General features: G+C 39.1%; 1 protein-coding gene across 2 annotated transcripts in view; it reads left to right on the plus strand.

Annotated features, from left to right (window-relative positions):
• Nucleotides 1–225: 225 nt before the first annotated feature.
• The window catches only part of LOC131976366 (zinc finger protein 516-like), a 55,012-nt gene continuing 33,738 nt past the window's right edge, over nt 226–21,499 (plus strand). For both annotated transcript variants that reach the window (XM_059339376.1, XM_059339377.1), the window contains exon 1: nt 226–452. The gene's annotated coding sequence lies outside the window, so the exon portion shown is untranslated. The remainder of the gene's footprint in view (nt 453–21,499) is intronic.

Raw genomic sequence — 21,499 nt, forward strand, 5'->3', positions numbered from 1 at the left:
AAATCTACGAAGACTGCATTAATCAGCTATTTATCACTATACTGAATTCACCACTGAATCCTACGTTTGCTAGTTATTTTATCTCTGAGTCGCGACATAGCCGAACAACACCTGAAGGCAGCACCAGTGAAACGACAAGAGACAAGAGCGAGAGACCCAGAGAAACAGCGAAGGGGAAGAGAGAGAGAGAGAGAGAGAGAGAGAGAGAGAGAGAGAGAGAGAGGAACCTGTACTGCTCTCTAACACAAGGAGATAGGAATTCGCCAGAGATAATAATAATTCCACACGATATTTGCAGAGTTGAACCACGGGTCGCTGTTGTCAGTCGCTGCACTGGAAAATACAGTGTGTCTCCTCTTATCTCTGCCGGATCTGGACTCTTTATATGTGCTTATGGAGAGCTGCACCGGTCCTTTTTTTGAGTGTGTTTGAGCTCAGCGGTGTTTTAACTGGTAAGGAAGTGACTGTATATAATTATCATTGTTTGTTATTTTGAGGGTGCGTTTGTCGGGCTGCTGCTGGTGCAATCTTTGGCCATTTCAGACCGACTTATTTCTTTAAAGAGTCTAAAGAGGATTGATTGAGAAACGGGTAGCAAAAGTGCATGTGCTACAATGGAGATAAGGGTCATTTTGAGGAATGTTTGACTGATAACAGAGTGGAACCTTGGGGAAAAAAGAGCCACAGTAATGATATGATACATGTAGGAAAGGTGCCATACAAATAACAGAAAGCATGAAGTTCTTAAAGGGATTTTATAGTGATAATACAGGCGATATAACAATGTTATAAACTTAACTTAGGAGTCCCTAAGTGGACATTAGAGGTGATAATAGGAGCAAAAAATCCATAGAGGTCACATTAAAATCCATTAAAGATACCTATTATAGGTGTGTTATAGGAACATTATAGGATTGTCATAGTGATCCTCCCTTAGGGGCAGGCTGGAGTATCAGAGGAGATAGTTATGTAAAAGCACAGTTTGCAGTAGAGGGAGAGAGAGAGAAGACATTGTGCACGTGCACGTACGTGAGCGCGCATGTGTGTCAAAACATGCTCATGTCCGTGTTGTTTATAGTTTTAGGAATACAAATGACAAAGAAAACAAACTTAGACAGTGTCTTATCTGAAATTTTGACTTTGAATAGTTGAATATTTGTGCTCTCTCTCTCTCTCTCTCTCTCTCTCTCTCTCTCTCTCACACACACACACACACACACACACACACACACACACACACACACAGTCTTGTATTTCTATCTTTGTGGGGACATTTTAAAAATAATGCATTACCTTGTCCCTTACCTTAACTTTAACCCTTGCAACGTAATGCCTAACCCCAACCCATTTACGTAATTCTAACCTGAACCTTAAAACTAGAGCCTGACTAATGTGGGTTTTTTTCGACCAATGATTTTAAAGGCGAAAAATGTATAGATAACCGATTTTTGGTCAATATGGTACCTTTTAGAGCTGGATTGAAAATAGATAATTTCTATATGCATTATGCAAAGATTTTGCACCAGTATCACTGAAAAGGTACTCATAAGGCTGCTTTCTTAAACAAATATCTTTATAATGAATATTTAACATTATTATACACAATTAATGCATCATACATACAATGTATAACAATGTCAACACATTCTAAAAATGATAACTGAGATATGATAACTAACTTTGACATTGACTGCATATCGCAACATATAAGCCGATACGATATGTCTGTGATTACCAAATATTGGCCAAGAATATTGGTCAAACAATATATCAGTCAGACTACACTTGAAACCAAATATCAATCCTCAAACAGACCTGTGAGAACCAAAATGTCCTCACTTTTCAAAAGTGTCCTCACTTTTTAGGGGAAAAACACAAATTGGTCCTCACAATGATAGATTTACACGCGCACACACACACACACACACACAGAGACACAGACACAGACACACACACACATTACTATGCTATTCTGGTTGTCGTGTGTGTAGTACTTAAGTAAGTTTTACTGCATGTTGTTTGTCAACTTTAAATGGATTGTATTCACTGTAGTATTGCTTCAGTGTTTATCTTTTATAAACTCACAGTGTGCGTGGAATCATCAACTGTGAGCTTTCTGTACTTGACAGCCTTTTCCTCGCTCTCCTTTGATATTGTCTTTCTGTGGTGTACTGTTGTTTTTCTCTGTTTGTGTAAAGATACTGTATTTTCCTCTGTGTAAGGTCACATACAGAAAGAGAAAGAGAGATAGAGGGAGGGAGGAGGGAGTAGGGAGGAGGGAGGAAGAGACAGAGCGTTGTTTTGCAGACAGGATTACATTGTCTCCCCTATGTCAGATTTCAGACATTATGTTAAACATTTTCTAGTACACCCTGTAGCCGTCACTCGGTGGTTGTACTCGTAAATACAACACCACACAACAATAAATTATCTTACTTCCCCAAATTAACTGTTAGATAATAAATAGTCCTTAAGAGCCCCACCTGTTCTCCAACCCATGAATAGCACCAGGATTTGAAGGTAGTCTATGACGCTTTAGGGAAACTATAAATAAATGCTTTTCTAAATGTGTAATAGATTTTTATGACAGTTCTGAAAAAAAAAACTTCAGGTCATACTTGTTTTTTACATGTCTGTTCAAAGGAAAGCCACAATGTGGGAGTATTTTTCTTTCTTAGACGGTTATCATACACGTGTCCCAACACTGTCATGTCTGAGATCACTTGTTGAGCATTATGAAGCGAGGCAAAAGAGGAACATGACCTATGTTTAAATGTGACATATTGTGGCTGCCAGTTGACTAATACAAATGTGATTCAATCGAGCTTCTACCGCAGTTGCAAAATGGGATTATTCTTTTTTTTATTTTAGAGAGAGCCTGTCGCAGATGCCTCATATTCACAAACAGATCCCTCGAGAGCTCACACATGACTCAAGTGAAGCTTTTTGTATTTGCTTGCCATCCACCCTTGTGTCTCTTTTCATACACTGAATAAATGCTGCATACATTCGGCTTTTGTCAATAGGACTGTTTGTCTTTTGTAAGCAGCTTGTGTGCTTACTTTTCCATCCCTGTGCTTATCGCGATCAAACTTTCAACTCTACCATGACTGTTTATCTCCTCCAAAGACCTGACTTTTTCCTTTTTTGTGAAGTTCACCCCCCCCCCCCCCCCCCCCCCCCCCCCACCCCCCCTTCTTTCCCGTATCTGTAGGAGTAAAATTAGCAATTTAATTTTTTTATCTTCTCCCTTCAGAATGTGGAAGTGTTTTATTGGTGTGGTGAGAAACAATGAGGACAAGGCAGGGCTTTGTGGTGGCAGAAATGCATTTTTAACCCATGTGAATGAATGGCGCCTCACATTCCACAGCAGCAGGCCCTTTACTGAATGGCAGCACTAACTCGGCTGTTTTCATTACTCATTACTGCCTTGTGCCTTTTCACCATGGACATAGTCATTTACCTTCACCAACTGAGAGGGGGGGTTCAACACTATAAAGACTCTGTCATACAAGATTTTTAGGAAATATCACTGAGCTGGAATGGTGCAAACCTTTGTTGTTGTTGTTGTTTTACTAATTGATATAAGTTACTGTTTTGCTAATTTTGGCCTTACTCAGCAGCTAATATTAAAGTCGCTACAATCAAAAAATATTATATGAACAGTGGATCAAATAATGATGTGTAAAGTGAAAGGTGTTGCTCAAAGTGACGAACACACGGTGAACGGTGAATTATCACCATTATCAACAACTTTAGTGTTCCCCTTCTCTTTAGATTTATAGATCTAAAATCTATAGATAGATTTATTGTGACTTTTAGCTAATTGTTTTGTTTTTTTGGCTTCACTTAGTGCTCTCATAGTGTTGTTTGTGTAGCAAAAAAAAATCCCAGAACTAAACATCAGATAGACAAAGTTAGGAGTTAGCTAGTGTGGAACATTAAGCAGCTAAAGAACCAGAGATTTCACTCAGCAGTTGGTGTGGACCATAACAGAGCTAAAAGGAGAGTGAATATAGATCCTACATTCAACAGGTGGCCAGAATCACAACCCTTAAAATTGCTTATCTGCAGTTGCTGGATTATGTAAATGCATCACTGTTTGCTAGCAAGTTTGTCTCATCAGCCTAATAATGTGTCAGTCATCCTTCTGCTTGCCTTTATGTCTTAATGTCTTAATGGGAGTATTGCGCCAAGCAGCATTACTCTGTTAGCCAGGTGACTGCAACAACATATCTGCACATTTATTAATGAATATAGTTAAAGTTAAGTTTTTCAAATTCAGATTCAAATCATTATAAACAAGTGTTTGTCACAGGTGAGCTGACAATCCAGTTTCCTGGAATACACCTGAGAAGGGGTGGGGCTGTTCAAATGGGGTTGAATTACAGTAGAGAACCTATGTTAAAATCAAATAAATAAATAATTTCCCATTATGGCACAAAATTGTTTATAGTTTCAGTAGTCAACTAAACAAAAATGGCAAAAAAAGAAGACATTTTGCTACTTGAATCACAATGCAAATATGAATGTTGTTGAAGAACCAGTTCACTACTCCACAACATAGCTTACAACCAGGTTTGCATTCACTCTTTTTACCGGGTATATCTCCCGGTTAGTATCTCTGTACTGTTCTGGAAAATGGCAGTAGCTTAAGTGTGTAGATACCTGCTTTTTAATGTAATACTAACATGTGTTTGCATGGACCAGGTTCTCTGTGGGTGGTTTCCAGCACCTTGTGGAATTCACGTCTGGAAGAGTTCCAGAGCGAGCTACTTGGTCTGTGCATACTTATATCTTCGATTGAATCCATTCAGTCCTTTACAGAGTGTAATTGCTACCCTGCTTTGACTCCACTTCTTCATCTCTGTCCAAGCTGCTCATGTTAATGTTGCGCGTCTTTGAACTAGAATACATATGAAAAAAAGAGTCCCAAGACAGACACTGAGTCAGTTAGGCTGAAATCTTATGTGCCTGTTCTTTTTGTTTGTTCATGCTCATCTTTGTAATAAGACTTTATCAATCCTTTCTACATGAAAGCTAAGATGTATCTCTACTCCACAGGGTTAAATAACTTTCTGTGGCATTTTGAGGTTGGATTATGGAGAGAGGCAGTAAGTAACAAGTGCAAACCCAGTTTAATAGCAGTTCCTTTTTTGGGGGTATGAAACAAAAAATGAAAATACTACCAGGTCTAGTGTCTGTTCTGTGGTGACGGCATTGATTCCCTGCAGCATGGTGGGGGTTTCCACTCTGAAAGGGCAATCTCTCTGTGTTAGCCTAGAAACACCAAGCTCCTGGATTAAATTATAAATGAGCCCTCCATGGGAAACATATTGCTTACTGCCTGGGATCGTCACAAGGAATTTACATTTCCTGTGACTGTGATAATGCATATTTCAAGTATATGTTTAGTCTTAATTACTAAAGCATCCTTGGCTTCCATTTTTAGTGAAACTTTGTCAACAGGTTGGTAGTTAATCCCTTTATTTGGGTAACACCAGCAAGGATCAATGGAGAGTCCACCAAGCCAACAGCACTGTCCAGGTAGTGAACTGGGTGGGCTGATAGCTGCCTAAATTACAGCCAAAGAAAATGATGCAGTAATGGTAGGATTAGGATAGGAGAGGGGCTAGAGTTGGTGGGGGGTAGGGGAGGTGCAGGAGGAGGGGGGGTTGAGGCTCAGGGCCTTTTTAGCCCTCGCTCATGGTGGTTAGGAGGGGGAGAGTAATGTGGCAGTAGTGTTGTGAAGGGTTCAATTGTTGCGCATACTGATATTTTTATGCTAAAGCTGACAATAGTTGATATTTCATGCTGGGATTCCTATCATTAAACTTTAGCATTATGACAAAGGTGGAGATTTTCCACCACCTTTGTTGGAAAACCCCACAAAAAACACCATGTGGGGCCAAAGACTCCCTGTAACACCAAATCACCAAATAATGTTTTCTGGTAATTTAGCAGATGAATATTCTAAATGGGATAACCTCATGGTAAAGCCTATTTTTATGTACTTTTGTGTGAATTACATTCTTGACAAATAAGAAGTACTGGGTAATTTCTCATTTATTTTTTAGCTTTAGTACAAAAACTAAAAAGCCCACTGTCAAAAACAAGAAAAAAACTGAATGAAATAATTTGCTAATTATTTTTTGACATTATTCAATTGAAAACTGCACAGAGACAAGATACACAGTCGCCCAAAAAGTTGTAATAATTTTGTTTTCAGACACAATCCTCTGTTAATTGTAGTTTAATTTTCATTGTGATATGTTTGTAAGAGGTTGATTAATAAAGTTTTGAGAAGATATTAACTTTATCTGTCAGGAATGAATCACATTGTCACAATCATTTCATGGAAAGAGGTAAAAAAATATATATATTTTATTACAACTTTATGGGTGACCGTGTATTAAATGTTCAAACTGATAAACTTTTTTGTAAACATACACTCTGAATTATGACTTTGATGCATTCTGTTCTTATTTACACAGTACTCAACCCTTTTTTGGAATTGGGATTGTGAATAACAGAGAAAATAAATAGAATAAAACTCTGTTCACTCTATTCATACAATATGGTTTTAAACTGATGTTTCAGGGTCACTAGTGAATAGATTGCAGTGCTGTTTATACAGGCAACAAGTAACAACAGCTGAATGTAGGTGTGGAAACAACCCACGCTAATTAGTTCTAGCCATTTCTTCAATATACTTTGCAGAAGGCTACTTTATAAATATTACTACGATGTCACACACCCACAATTGTTTAACATCGACAGCTTAATGCAAAACAATTAATGACAATATGCAGTGTAAATAGATCCTACACACAATAAACAACACACTGAATGCTCAAGTAAAAAAAGTAACACTTTCTTCTCAGTTATATAATTGACAATATTTGCAGGAAATATTTGAAGGCTTTTAATGTTGCGATCAGTCCCACAGAGCACAATTCCTGAATGTTTTAGTGATGAAAGTAAATGGCTTTTTTTATTGCTGTAATTGTATTTGAGAGCTTTAGTTAGTGCAAGCACTTTAACAAAACACCCACTGATTGGAATTGTGTTTCGTAACTGTTACTTAACTGCAGTAAAATACTTTAAGTAACGAAACCAACTTACACATTTTATTTGAAACCAGTACAAAAATATGAAGCTAATCCAAATGATTGAATAATAGGGAAGTAGTGCAAGGATGTAATGACTGTTTGTGTTTGTGCTAAATTTGTCTTTATCTCACACATGCAGGTCAGGGCTGGGAGATGATGGCACAAATCATAATCACAACTTTGGTCAATATTAAGATCTTGATTATTTAAAAAGGTTACTTATTGAGGAAAAATTGTTTGTGTCTTTTTAACAGTGGATTTTCTTCAACTTGAACTATTATTCAACTGAAAGTAGAAAAAAATGTTAAGGAAAAACATAAAATAAATAATAAATAATTTGTAAATATACGCTATATACATTTAGATAAATAAATACCATTCAGCTAAACATAATAAATACAAAGAAATTAGACTCAAATAAATACAATCAACTCTTGTTAGGAAACTACTAAACATATATTCAATATATAAAAATAAATCAGACCAAAACAAATTAGATCAAATATGTTTTAGTGCACTGCTACAACCTATTGAATAGCTTAACACTAGGGCTGTCAATCAGTAATTAAAAAAAATATTATTGCACAATTTGCTGTGATTAATTGCGATTAATTGCCTTTTTTGTAGCTTGTAATAATGGATATTGTCTGTAATGGGGAGACTTATGGGGACGCACAGGACCATTGAACCCATACCTTGTGTTGAGAAGGAGCCCTTTGAAAATTGCCTCTTTTGCCTCTAACTTTGGAGCGTTTTTTGCCTCCCTCCAAACAAGATATCACACTCTTCAGGTGTCGTATTATACCACTGTATCTGTAACACTCAGCCCTGAACTTCGTATATTATGCACATCTGTCGCTAAACCTTATCACAGTACTTTTGTTTATGTAATTGTTAGAAGCCAAAATGAAATAAAAAGATGAATCACTCAACCCTAATAATATAATGCAGGTGTTTGACTGCAATACTTGCTGTTTGAACACTAACAATTTGCATGCTCTGAAGGTTTTTACTACGACTAGAAGTTGTACTATAGATTATAATTTCATCAGCTGTGCAAAGGCCAGAAGCATCATTTAAATGAGAGGAGGACCACACTGAGTGGCTGATAATCTGATAATCAGGGTTGGATATCGACCCCATTTATCAGTGTTTGCATTAACTGAGGACACTCGCAGCAGGCCGGCCCTGCAGTGATGCAGGCAGCCATAGTGCTCCTTGTCAGTGCACAGATTCCATCAGTGCAATTGAATAGGAAGAGTTGTGTTTTTTTTTTTTTTTTTTTACAGAAAGTAGAATCTCCCTTCAGTTCAAATGGGATCCCCTTTACAACATTACAAGCTGCATTATCCATCATTGGCACTCATGTTGATTTTCCATCTTACACATTATTGATGATCCAATGAAATAACAATCACGACCGTGCAGCAGCTGAGCTGAATGTGCTGGATTCATTAGCAGTGCTTATCAGGTTTTCAGCTGACATAGTGATCATAGTTAATAGATTTCTGCCTGCGTCTATGAACCGACGCTTGGCATTGTTGCTGTGATTGCTGCGGGATTAAAGAAGAGAAATAAGCTTAGCTGGCCCAGAGAACCACGTGGCTGTGATCAGGGATTGAGAGGGAGGGAGGGAGGGAGGGAGAGAGAGAGAGAGAGAGAGAGAGAGAGAGAGAGAGAGAGAGAGAGCTGCCGGGGGAAGGAACAGCACTCTTTGTCCAGCCCAGATGTCACCATAGTAGACTACCATTATTGATCCTCTGCTTTACACACACACACACACCCGCACGCATGCACGCACACGCACACACACACACACACACACACACACACACACACAAACACACATTCATTCCTTAATTAGATAGCATTAAAATGGGTATTTTAAACAATGCTGTCAATTCTGTTTCAGAAACACCTTTTAGCATCGATTCACCCTTTATTCCAGCAAATAGATGTCTCAATATATACACTTCTTTTGACTAAAGCACTCTGATTGATGAACCATGAGTTAGCCATGCAGTATAGATCAGTTTAAGCATATTTGGATGGATTTTAAACAATGCATCTCATCTAGTAGTTCCCTTTTCATTTGTAAAACAAGCTTTTCCTTCCTCTGCATTCTCTTTACCGTTACCTCTGTCTATTTTAATTATATCTCTGCAAGACTGTGGCCTTCTATTGACGGGCAACTCTATGACACACAAACTCCAAATGTATGTTTTGCAGGGGTGACAGCCAGGCTCGGTAGGGAGGGGACATGGCACCCAAACTTAATCCAAACTCACAGCAGCCCAGAGGGCATTAAGGGTGGGTGGGGGTTGGGTGAACTGTTTCCTAAGCAGAGAGGCTCCTTTTTAGCATTCACCATTCCGTTCCAGTTAATAAACACACTCTAAATGGGAAAGAAAAAGTCTGGCAAAAAATTTAATAGGTCTTCAATTATACAAATTTAGGTTCTTTTGTGTTTCTTGACGAAGAAAAAAAAATCCTCAGATGCACAGGAAGTCATGCTTTGGTTGGAGATGATTTAGAATAAAGAGAAGAATATAGTTAGCATAGTTAATGGTGGCCAGCGTGGCTCTGCAGACAAGGAGTGTAAGGAAGTGTCACCTATGGGTTAGGGTTAACTTTCAAATAAAGATAAAAATGCAAGATATGATTGATAACATTTGGGGATCTTGAAATTTGGATTTCTTCAAGGACTGTATGTAACAGCGAGCATTGTTCATTTTCAAGATACTTAGGAATACCTAGTGTTTGTAAAGTTTAATGAGGCTGTGATTATCCTAGAGGTCACAACAGGTGATTTTATACCATGAGGTCAAGTTTAAAGAAAGAGTCCCACTGCAATAACATGGCTACAATGGGGACTAACATCATCACACATGAATAAAATTGGGCTCATTGAATGCACACGAGTTTAAGCTTTCCAGTCAGACCCAATTTGTGCAAGATTGTTTGCTACGCCAGTATGCAAAAATATATAAATACACCATTTTTACAGTCAGTGAAAATAACACATTTGTACTGCATGACAAAAACAGTGTGTTTTTTGCCAAAAAGTGCGTGGAAGTAGCATAAAATGGGCATGTATGTAAAGTGGAAACTTGTGGGTACCCATAGAACCCGTTTTCATTCAGATATTTTGAGGTCAGAGGTCAAAGTACCCCTTTGAAAATGGCCATTCATTTTACTAACTTTGTCCACAACAGCCTTTAAAGACATGGTGGCTAAAATCTAATTAGGGGGACCAGTAGGGGGTTCAGGCTTAATATTACAGGGCCACTGAATGGTGCTTGAATTTACTCCTAAAAAACTGTATGCACCCTGTAAGTTGGAAACTTCATAAAGAAAGAAAAACAGGAATTTATGGATTGCAAATATCTTAAGTTTCACTTTGATGCAAATATGTAACTGCTACCTGCTTTACCCCTTAACACACACACGCACACACACACACACACACACACACACACAGTTGTCTTATCTCCCTCAAGGCACTACCGTTGTGACTGTTGAGTATGAAAACAACTCTTAATACAACAAACTTAAATGCCATTTCCCCTACACTGTATCCACCACATTCATTACACTGTCAGCATCATCTATTAGTCCGTTAAGTCTTTTCTCTGTTTTGAGTCAAAGAGTAGATGTTGTTTGTGCAGATTGAAGGCTAGTGATGTTGCATGTCCGACCAACTTAGGGAAACAAGCTGGAAAAGTCTCCAGGCTACTGCAGCTAATCATTCAGCCCACAGAGGAACTGATCGTTAGCCGCTGATGTCAGCCTAACCTTGCCGCGATGCTTTTTTAGCGAGTGTGTGTATGGGAGAGGGGGGAAGAGATGGAAGTTTGGACTTAATCCTGTCATAATGCTTTTTGATCATTATAGGGGAGAAAGACGTTTCTTAATTAGGGGATTCCAACATAAAAATACAACAGTTACTGTAACAAATATGTACTCCTGAAGAAGAATGAATAAAAGTGACTCCAGTGCTTTTTAAATGAGCAGGACTTTTGTACAATGCTGTTATTGACGTCCCTGCATGTCACTATTGTTATGTCCTTCTGCTGTGGGAAAAGCGGTAGGACAGACCCACTCATATGGAAACACAGGGGGCAGTTTGACTTCTCCTTTGCTGCCAGAAATGAGTAAAAGGAATGAATATTAGGAACAAGTGACCATATTTGTGCAATGTAAAAGCTTTATTATCAGCCCAATGGAAGATTCCAAATTTGGGCAAAACTATGACAGCTTCACTCACTCATTTTTCTACTTAAGATGCTACTTTGTAGTGAAGGGATTGAAGAGGCATTAGGAAACAGGGTATAGGAAGTAGTGGAGCTCTGGCAGGGTCAGACAGGTTTAGGGTCACTGAGGACAGAGGTGAGGTGGAGGAGGAGGAGGAGGAGGGTCGCCCTGGGGCTAATGAGCTCACCCCAAATCCACATGTGGATCAAAGATCCACATACAGTTTAACTCCAAGCATGCATGCAAGATGAATGTAAGCACAATGCAGGGGCAGGTTGCAGGCCAAGTGCATCTATTCTCAGTGTTTCTATTCAGCAAGGAAAAATAAGTGCAAGGCTACTCTTCTTCATCTTTCATGCCTCTATCTATCAATCTTATTAATGCAAATAGTTTAAACAAAGAAAGTCTGTTACAGACAGAAATAGCACAAATTCTCTCCTCTCAAGTGTTGTAATGACTGTGAGTGATATACATTACATTATGCTCTCTCAAGCGAGACCCTTATTGTAGCCCGTGCTTTGTTAATGTTGGCAAATTGGATTGTTGAGATAATTTTGGCTTTTCACTGATGGCTTTCTGGTTGACAAGATTGATGTTTTAAATGATATAAGTATGGCACTTTTACACATCAAAGTCTGTTTACAGGTCTTGGGGAGTACTGCATGTGTTAACAAACGTGTAAAGGCTTTTGTCTGATAGATTGTTAGTCATAAAGTGCTTTTTTTGCAAGCCGAAAGGACAGCCTTTAAGACACTCAAGTGTCTAAAAAGGCAAGACGAACTTAAAGGTCCAGTGTGTGGGATTTAGTGGCATCTAGAGGTGAGACTGCAGATTGCAATCACCTGAATACCCTTACTGCTCACCCCTCCTTTTCCAAGCATGTAGACAACCTATGGTGGCCTTTAGAAAGCATACAAATACAAATGGCCCTCAGTAGATCAAGTGTTTGGTTGGTCCGTTCTGGGCTACTGTAGAAACATAGCCTGTAATAAAAAACATTAGCAGGATTAGTTTATCTAGTTTGACGTTTTATTTGTTAGAATTTGATTTAGCTATAAACAACTGCTGAAGTGTTCAAAATATATATTTTCAATAACAGGAAACAGGTCGGAATAAGAAGGTCAAACCCAGAATATATTCACTGAAAAATTACATTTATTTAAAAAAACAACAACACATTTTTATGGCATTATATCTACTTTTCATACAGGAAAAGTAGATATAATGGCAGCAAAACAGCCAATGGAAAACTGACTAATTAATAAAAGCAGATTCTGATTTTGACAAAATTTGAACAGGAATGTATTTATGGCATTTTGGCTTTGTAGGGCAGTGCTGTGACATACTGAAAAAAAAAAGGTGATATGATAACAAAAAAATCTTGGCCATATTGTCCTGTTGGTTTTCCACCAGATTTGGCTGTTTGGGCTGATTGTGAGACAGGTATCAAATTGGATTTGATGTGGTGTTTAAAGTCTGACACTGAATTTGGTGAACCCTTTGAAAGCCATGATTATGGCTAATGTGGGCACTCCTTTGAACCCTGTGTTTCATATCAAAAGTGGTGTCAGTGACTGTGTACGGCAATCTAAACCTGTACTGATTGCTTGTTATGCTTGGTGTATTTCCCCTGTTAAGAACAGAAACAGCAAATTTTCATCACGTCTGGATTTGTGCTCCCACACTGTTCTCTGGGCTGCTGTTTGCTTCCTACCTCCGTTCCCAGCTGCCTCTCTATCTGTCTATTGCTCGGGGCCTTGCAGTCAACTACACAGGGAAGAAGAGACCAAAGACAGGGAGCTTTTTAGTACCCCCCTCCCCACCTTCCCACCACCACAACACACACAACCCCACAGCCCCACATCCACCAGCAGCAGCAGCACCACCACCACCACCTTTTTCCATTGGCTCTTGATGTTTTGTAAAGAATCCCCCAGCACACTCACACCCTCCCTTCAGCTATCCCCCTGGCCTCAGTGCCCTGTTCCCACATTGTATCCAGATGTGAGGAGGATAGTTCAGGGGAGGAAGGTAGGGGGCCCCTGGTAGTGCCCCCCTCCACCCCCCATCCCAGTTAAACACATCCCAACACTGGAGGTTTTCCAGTATTACCAGCTCAGACTGAGACCTGCAGAGTCAATATCCTACTTTAATGTTACTCCTCGTTTTCAATATTCCATAATGTTTTATGTTTATGTTTATGAGTTATGTACACCGGCAAACATATCTATATAAAGTAGAGCATCCGGGCCTTCTGTATCAACCTGCTTTTATGGTTTCCCCCTTAAACTAAAACCATAGAGATGAAAATCTGTTGCTCTTTAGGCCGACTGGCTGTGATCATCTAATCCCTGGCTCTAGAACTCTATTTAAAGAGCATAGCCGCTAATCCCATCAGATTATACCTGACCAACTCCACAAAATCACCCAATTAATAGTCTTAAGAATCGACACAAAAGCCTGTCTTCCCTAAAAAACAAAGCCCAATGAGTTCCATAGAAAAATCCAACAGATTTATGCAGTTTTAATCTAATTCTTAGTATTAACAGAGAGGTGGGCAGGGTACAGTGACTCCTCATCTAGAAAAAGAGCTGATGGAAAAAAAACCCCTCTGCATTTTTATGCCAGTTAATATGTTACTTAATCTTCACATTATCTCTTAAGTACAGATAGTATGGTTGCACCATTCTAATGTGGTTATTTAGGTTGTAGCTGGCAGCTGCACATGTTCCAACATGACTTCTTGTAAATGCATATTGATTTTCAAAACTAGGTTTGGGCCTGGAGTCCCACAAGCAGTTGGTATGCTTAGGTTTAAATACCTGGACAGCAGGCTCCACAGGCATAATTGTCCCAGATAGATCTGAGGTAGGTTTCTGTGCTATACTTTAGGATTTGTGAGGGCTGGTACTGCCAACTCTTTAACTGAAGCAGCAGAGAATTTTGTGCCAGATTTCAACATTTTCTAAAACACTGTTTTTTATGTATTTGAACCTTTCGAGGAATTGAAAATAGTCAGTGTGGAAAGGCCCCTGAAACAACACTGTGTGGGACCAATTAAAATATGTCATTGGCCCTCTGCTGCATGAATTATTACTTAATCAGATTTATATTACATAATCCATTCCGACCCAATTTCATCAGGTTATCCATGCAGACGAAGGAGGCCACTTGACTAGGCTTATTGTTGAAATGTACACAAAAGTGGATCCGCATGTAATCTGGGTGTCCAGATAATACAGTCAAGTTACAAATTGACAAAATATAAAACAAATATTAAAAGTTGAAAACCCCCACCTCATCAGTTCACTTCCATGTTCACTGATGTTGCCATACGGCCAAAAACGTATCACATCTAAGCTGGTTTTAATGATTAAAAGTTAACATATCCTCAATTTTTTTTCTTGAAGGAATTTTGACTAAATATGGAACAATTAATCAACTTTTGTAGCACACATGACCTTCTTAGTGTCCAGTGGAAAAAGTAAGTGGATACAGAAATTCTAGATAATGTATGTGATCAATTATTTGTCATATAGAAGAAGAAGACTCTCTTTACAATTAAATAGTAAAGCATGGTTTATATATTACTGTCTTTTTAAAAATGAAGAGAAAGTAATTATGGCCATGAAATAGAGGGTTGGAATAATTTCAACAAGTTTGGTATTGATTAATTCTACAATAGATGCATAATCAATTAAACTGCCATCGAACCAGCAAACTTAGATACATGACAGTGTGTCCCATCTGCAGTAAAGGGCCACTGTCTTTTTGTTTTAATATACTATATGACATATGTTAAGCTCATAATTGCTGCTTAATACGGTAATTACAGTGAAGCTCCTTCTGATCCTTTCATAACATTGTCTGTGCATCTCAAAGCTCATTTGTGATATTTGTCACAATATTGATTGCTGTCACCAGTTCTTTCATTGTCAGCTAAAGCTTTGTGCTGCCAGCTCATACACACAGCACTATTTGATTTGCTTATCTCAGATTCATATAAATACATGCAAATTAACCAGAAGACTCTCTCTTTTTATGTGTGTCTCTATGAGTGCGTTGTCTCCATTTTTAGTAACCCGTCCTGCAGTCTTTGAGTCTGGCCTCGGTGTGTTGTGTAAAGCTGGTCCACTGGTGCGATGTGGAGAGAATGACAGTATGTGTAATCCTCTGTCGCTTATTTCTTGTGTAACAGGCCTGTCGGTTTTTAGTGGCCGCCGATTGGTTGGTTGGCTGGTTTAATGGCTGTTTTGCTGCCTGGCTGGTGCAGGTAAACTCCTGCTGGAAGTGTCTGATCTCTCCGGGGGAAAGCTGCGCAAACATGACTGCTTGATGCAACATTTGCTTTCTCCTGTATAACCCTCAGTCACTCCTCTGAATTAATAGTTCAACATTAAGTAGAGCGCAGAGTGGAGCTGATATTCTGTTGAAAAGGAATGATAGCCTCACTGCAAATTTCTAAAATCTACATTTAGTTTGACTTTCTATACTCTTTTCACTCCATTCAACTTCTAGTATAAGTGCTAATTCGACTATAACAACTGCTACTACTGCTTAAAATGGAACCCTTAAACCTTATTTTTGCTATGTTGGCCTGATATATGAGTATAAACATACCCTCTTCCCGTATGCTGAGAGTGTATTTTTGAAAGAGTACAGATACTGTTGTGTCATATATATATACAAACTGCATTCAAATTCAGGCATATACAGTATCTCCTGCCAGCTGATATCTCATGCAGAAGAACGAGGCGACGCATACAGCTGTTAGCCAGCATTGTACTCTGCTTAATATCAGGGTCAGTCCCAGAATGACCATTAGTAATTGATTATTGGTGTCACATAGTAACAAACACAGAGCAACTGCTTGGTATGTTGTCCTATGTGTTATAATGACAAGTGTTGTACAAAACTTATATATTTTGCCATGTAGTAAAACCTGAAAAACAATTTTTTCAGGAAATAACCACCAGAAACTATTCATATGCATGGGAGGTAGTCAAAAATCTACTGTTCCAATATAGGTCATATGATATCTCGATACCAATATATATCACAATATAACATGTTTTCTGGTAATTCACTAAATAAATACATAGAAAAACCATCTGGAGAGGGCCATTCGCATTTTTACATTACCGTAGGTTCTGTTCCGGCTTGAAAAGGGAAGGTAAGGTGAAGGGGAAAAAAAGACATGCTGGCATACTCGTGAACTCCTGTCCATATCTGACTTTTTGTAACCAAACCACAGAAACAACAAAAAATAGCCCCCGGTTCTACATGTTGTTCCTTCTCTAGGAACAAAGCAGCTCTATGGTTCACAGGTGGACTGTAGAATTCACCTACTGCATAAAACTCCCTTGGATTGGGTGCAGTTTGGTTGTTTAGGCGTAACAGCTACCTGTTTAGGTACAAAACTGCTTAGCTTTAGGAAAAGATCTAACTTTTGATTAAAATAACTACAGCAGAAGTTAAAATAGGTATACCCGTGTAGCCTGCAAGATTGCAGATACTCTTCTCATATGTAAGGGTCAGAGCATTAAGAATTGTCCAAATAATGGAAAATTGCCCAAATGTTTTGAGGATACATGTCCTCATGCTTCCCAGCCCTAGGAGAGACTTTTACAAACCCTGACCACACATCGTTTCCAAGCCTCTGGAGGACAGTGTCCTTCATTTAAAACAAAACCCTAGAAACTGAACTCGCACTCGTTTTCACTTGACAGCAATTTGTTACCATTAATATCCCACTGACATTATGTAGCCCATTACCAGACAGGTTGTCAGCCTGACATCCATGCCAGTGTAGACACTGCATGCTTCCAGATGTCAATCGGGTGAATCCACTACTGTCTAAACACAGTAACTGGTGCAGATCTGGTTGTGCTGGTGAGTTTATTGCAAACAGCCGGGTTGAGGAATGCTGCTTGTTTACCGACAAGATGCTGTGATCTGGTTTCCTTAAACCCACCTTCACCAGTAGAAGGAAAGTGAAGACAAATGGTTTATACTTCTACATCATGGAGTTTTTCTACCTGTTTTGCTACATTTACAAGACAGATATTACCGGATTACAGTAAGCAATATTTTCCTATTTTGAATTTAAAGTATGTCAAGTATGTAGGTGTATTTGTTTTTGTCATACTTTTCAAGGAAACATTTACCCCGCAGCCGATGTCATTTCTAGTAGCTGTTTGGCATTTCCAGTCAAACCTCTGGAGACAGCTGTTTTCAGCCATTAAAGACATTAGGGTGATTTTTTTTAAAACTGGTACTTGGACACAAAGGTTGAAACTGCCAACTCTTTAGCGAGACATTTCTTTGATTTTGAATGTTTTTAAACCGAAACATCTGTCAAAACAGAGGAAAAAGTAAGAAACTCACAGTTTCCCACACACAGCCACCCACCCTTGCACAAACACACCTCGATGAACACACACATGCTGTGCATACTGTTGCACACGTTTTGCACTGTACAGTGTGGGTTGTTTGGGGGCTGAGGGGGGTTATAGTGTAACTATACTAGCAGATTGTCTCAGTAGGACTATTGGATGAATGTTGAGCGTGCATGGATCCTGGCCAATTTCCTGTGCTGTGGTTACACTGCAAAGAATATCTGTCATAACAAGCCATGAAGTTTCATTGGGTGATTCAATCATAAAGAAAGTTTCAGTGAGAAAACACCAGACAGAGCTAATAACGAGAAAGACAAGTTTGTTTTTCTGTACCCATCTCCTCATCAGACAGTGGCGATCAATAGTCTGAAAAAAGTCAGAGTACTCTTGTATGATGGACATTTTGTGCAGCGTGCAGCCCATGGCCTGCATTTCTCCCTCTTTCTTGCTCTTTGTCTGCCTCAATCTCTCACATCTCCCTCTCAGTCAGCTCTTATTATCCCAATCCATCTCCTGCCGTGACTTTACATCACTATTTACCACTTATCTTCCCTCTGTTGCCCTCCCTCTCATTATTTGCTCTGCCTTTTCTACTCTCCTTGACATGCATCTCTCTCCCTCTCTCTTCAGTTGCTGCCTTGTTTTTCCTCAGTATTAGTTTAGAGGGTTTTTTTCCACTGGGGTGGGTTAACAAGCCGGCATGATTTCATCAATGTGTATCAGTCAGCCTGATAAGACGTGACCCAGATGGGATCTCCGGCTCTTTTTATACAGCCATCCATCACTAACCACGTAGTCACATAAGCTCTGTCTCGCAGTAATGCCTGTCTGCTTGTATATGACAGAAATGTGTCATGTAGCTTCAGTGCGCTCTCTAGAAAAACTCTGTCCCGTATAAAAGACGAACAGTGTTTGTTATTCTCATCTAGCAGCCCCAGTTCCTGTGTGGTGCTTGTTTTTTTATGTTATTATTTTTGGCTATGAAATCCTGGGCAGATGTTTCAGCACACACACAAACAAAAAGTGGAATATTCCTTTTGGGACTTCTTACGGTCGATAAGGACTTTGCAGCGACCTTAATGAACTATGTGGTATTTTTTATTTCCAGTTGCATCGCTTTCATATTCCTATAATAATCCCACAGGGACTGAAAGTATGTCTCTAGGACATGAAAGTGAATTTAAAGGAGCAGTCTGTAGGATTGTTTGTAGGATGTTTTCAATAGTGTATAATCCCAACAACAAAAATTTATTACCACTGTGTTTAGTAAGCTTACAATTAGCTCTTCATATCTACATGGGGAGTGAGTCCACCATGCCACACCACAACATTACTACAGTAGCCCAGAACAAATAAACCAAACACTGTTTCTAAATAGAGAGCCTTTTGCATTTTTAACATTACCTTAAGGCCTCTATAGGTTCACCCACATGCTTGGAAAGGGAGGGTCGGGAGATATTCAGTTGATTGCAATCTGCAACCTCACTACTGATAGATACTATATATAAAACCTCCATGGATCAAAAATTCATAAGTCAGAACTTGTTTGCAGTTTGAGACGTCCGATCAACAGCTTAACAGACGTCTTATTATGATTGTGATTTATCGGGAAAATGTTTTTTGGGCTTTAGGGGGATTTTCAGCTGCAGAACAACAAATGGGCACAAGGGCATGTCACCACAGACACCCAGCTCACAGTACTGCAAATACAAGGGCTTTCATCAGTGGTCATGGGGTCAATCACAATCATGTTGCCTCATTTGGTGATTATATAGTGACTTTACAGACATTTATTTAAATGGGAATATTTGGTAATTATTTTAAGACTAAGAAGTATTAGTGGTGATTTGTTTCTATTAGGTTCTGAACCCAGTTGTAACTTTTTAAATACTTTTTTATGATCATTGTGTGTAATAGATTATTCATGTTTATATGCTGATCCTATAAGGATGTATAGGCTCCATATGAAGCCATATTGGCTGCTTTTTATTTTCTATAGTATCACACACAATCACACATACTGCATGCACACTCAGAGGGGGTCCAATAGTCAATCCAGTGTACTTTGCAAAATAACACTTTTTCCATGAGATTCAACTGGATTTTACCCACAGGTTACTTACTTTGGAGTTTTGCTTCTTTTTAATGTGTATGTGCTTTTTTGGCGTGTGTGTTTGTACTTTAGAGCAGTGTGTGAACCACCTCGCAACAACAACAACTGCCTGTTGGAGCCCACACATTCTCTCTGTAGTAGAGCCATCAGGAGATTTCTGTGGAAACCCTCCCATCCTGCCTGCCGGATTGTGTGTGTATGTGTGAGTGTGTGCGTGTGTGTGCAGGCGGTAAGGACGAGTAAAAGGCAGATCTGTTGCCCTGTTATGTTCTCATATCTCCTCTTGACAACTCTTACAGGATGTGTTCTTGAGATTTTGCCTCAAGGTAACACAGGTTTTAAAACGAAGCATACAGCAAGTAACAAAAACAGGTAACCATGTAAATGAGTAGTCAAAGAAAATTCAAACAGACATACATGTTGATGCAGAGAAAGAAAAGTGTCCATGAAACACCACAGCAGAGGCTATTGTTCCTAAAAGCATGCATTAATGGTCAGTTTAGTTATTTAGGAATGAGATAACAGACTCTATAATCCTTTTTGGTTCTCCAGTAGAACATTGACCTGAAAACTCCAAGCTAACACGTTCTGAATATGGTGTTTTAATACCAAGAAAGCATTTGAGATAAGTGGAACAGTTCTAAAGCTGAATTTTAGATCTTAAAATCAGCTGGAGGTTATTAAATGCTGGGTCCATTATTCTTTTGCTTTTTTGAGCCTTTTGTATCCTTCTGTAGCTTCCCAGTAGCAGTAATGTTCTGCTGTGGAAGCCACATTAGTTTGGATCCAAACCCAAAAGTCACACAATAACACAAACACACTAACAGATCCAGGCAGCAGTGGACCAACAACTCCTGTGTTCTGCGAGGTTGGAAAAGGAGTCTGGTGGCTTTGAGGACAGAAATATACTGCTTTGAATGGGGGCTGTAACAAAACTTATTTTAGTCACCTTAAAAAAGGACCCCCTTAAATAGAATATCAGTTTAAGTTTATGCCATAATTTGGATAGTTTCAGCCCTATACCTTGCTGTCAGACAGGCCTTTACAACCGGGAACTGCAATTGTGTCTATGATTTCTTCAAAACCACCAGACTCCCTTGACAAAAACAGCAATTTACCTCAGAGAACATAAGAGTTATTATCAAATGCAAATTAACTGGGATAATGAATGTACATAACTGCTATTTGCTAAGACTAAGTGGCCATTTCCATTTTTAAAAAAATTGAATTGAATGCTGGTGGACTCGGCCTTTGATGTAAATTTTGTGAGACATCCATATTACCCGATTATTAGTTTGAAATTTATGCTCTGTCTTGTTAAGGAACACATTGGCAGGTAATAACACTGGCTCCAATCCATTTCACCATGTTGTGTGTCTGAGTCTGTCTGTGTGTGTGTAAACTCACTAACCACCGGGGCATCTTGCTGCAGCGAGCAGCAAAATAAAATGGTTATATCAGAAAGTGTGACAGTGTGAAAGACTGGTGGCCAGCTTTGAGGTCACCGGTCTAATTACACTTCAGAGAGACTGATTTAGGTTCAGTTGCAGAGGTTGTTCGGGGGCTGCAGACGGATGGAGGAGCGCAGAGGGAGAGGAGGTAGAAGACAGGGAGAGTTTGGA

The sequence above is a fragment of the Centropristis striata genome, chromosome 8 (genome assembly GCF_030273125.1).
Source record: "Centropristis striata isolate RG_2023a ecotype Rhode Island chromosome 8, C.striata_1.0, whole genome shotgun sequence".
Classification (NCBI taxonomy): Eukaryota; Metazoa; Chordata; class Actinopteri; order Perciformes; family Serranidae; genus Centropristis; species Centropristis striata.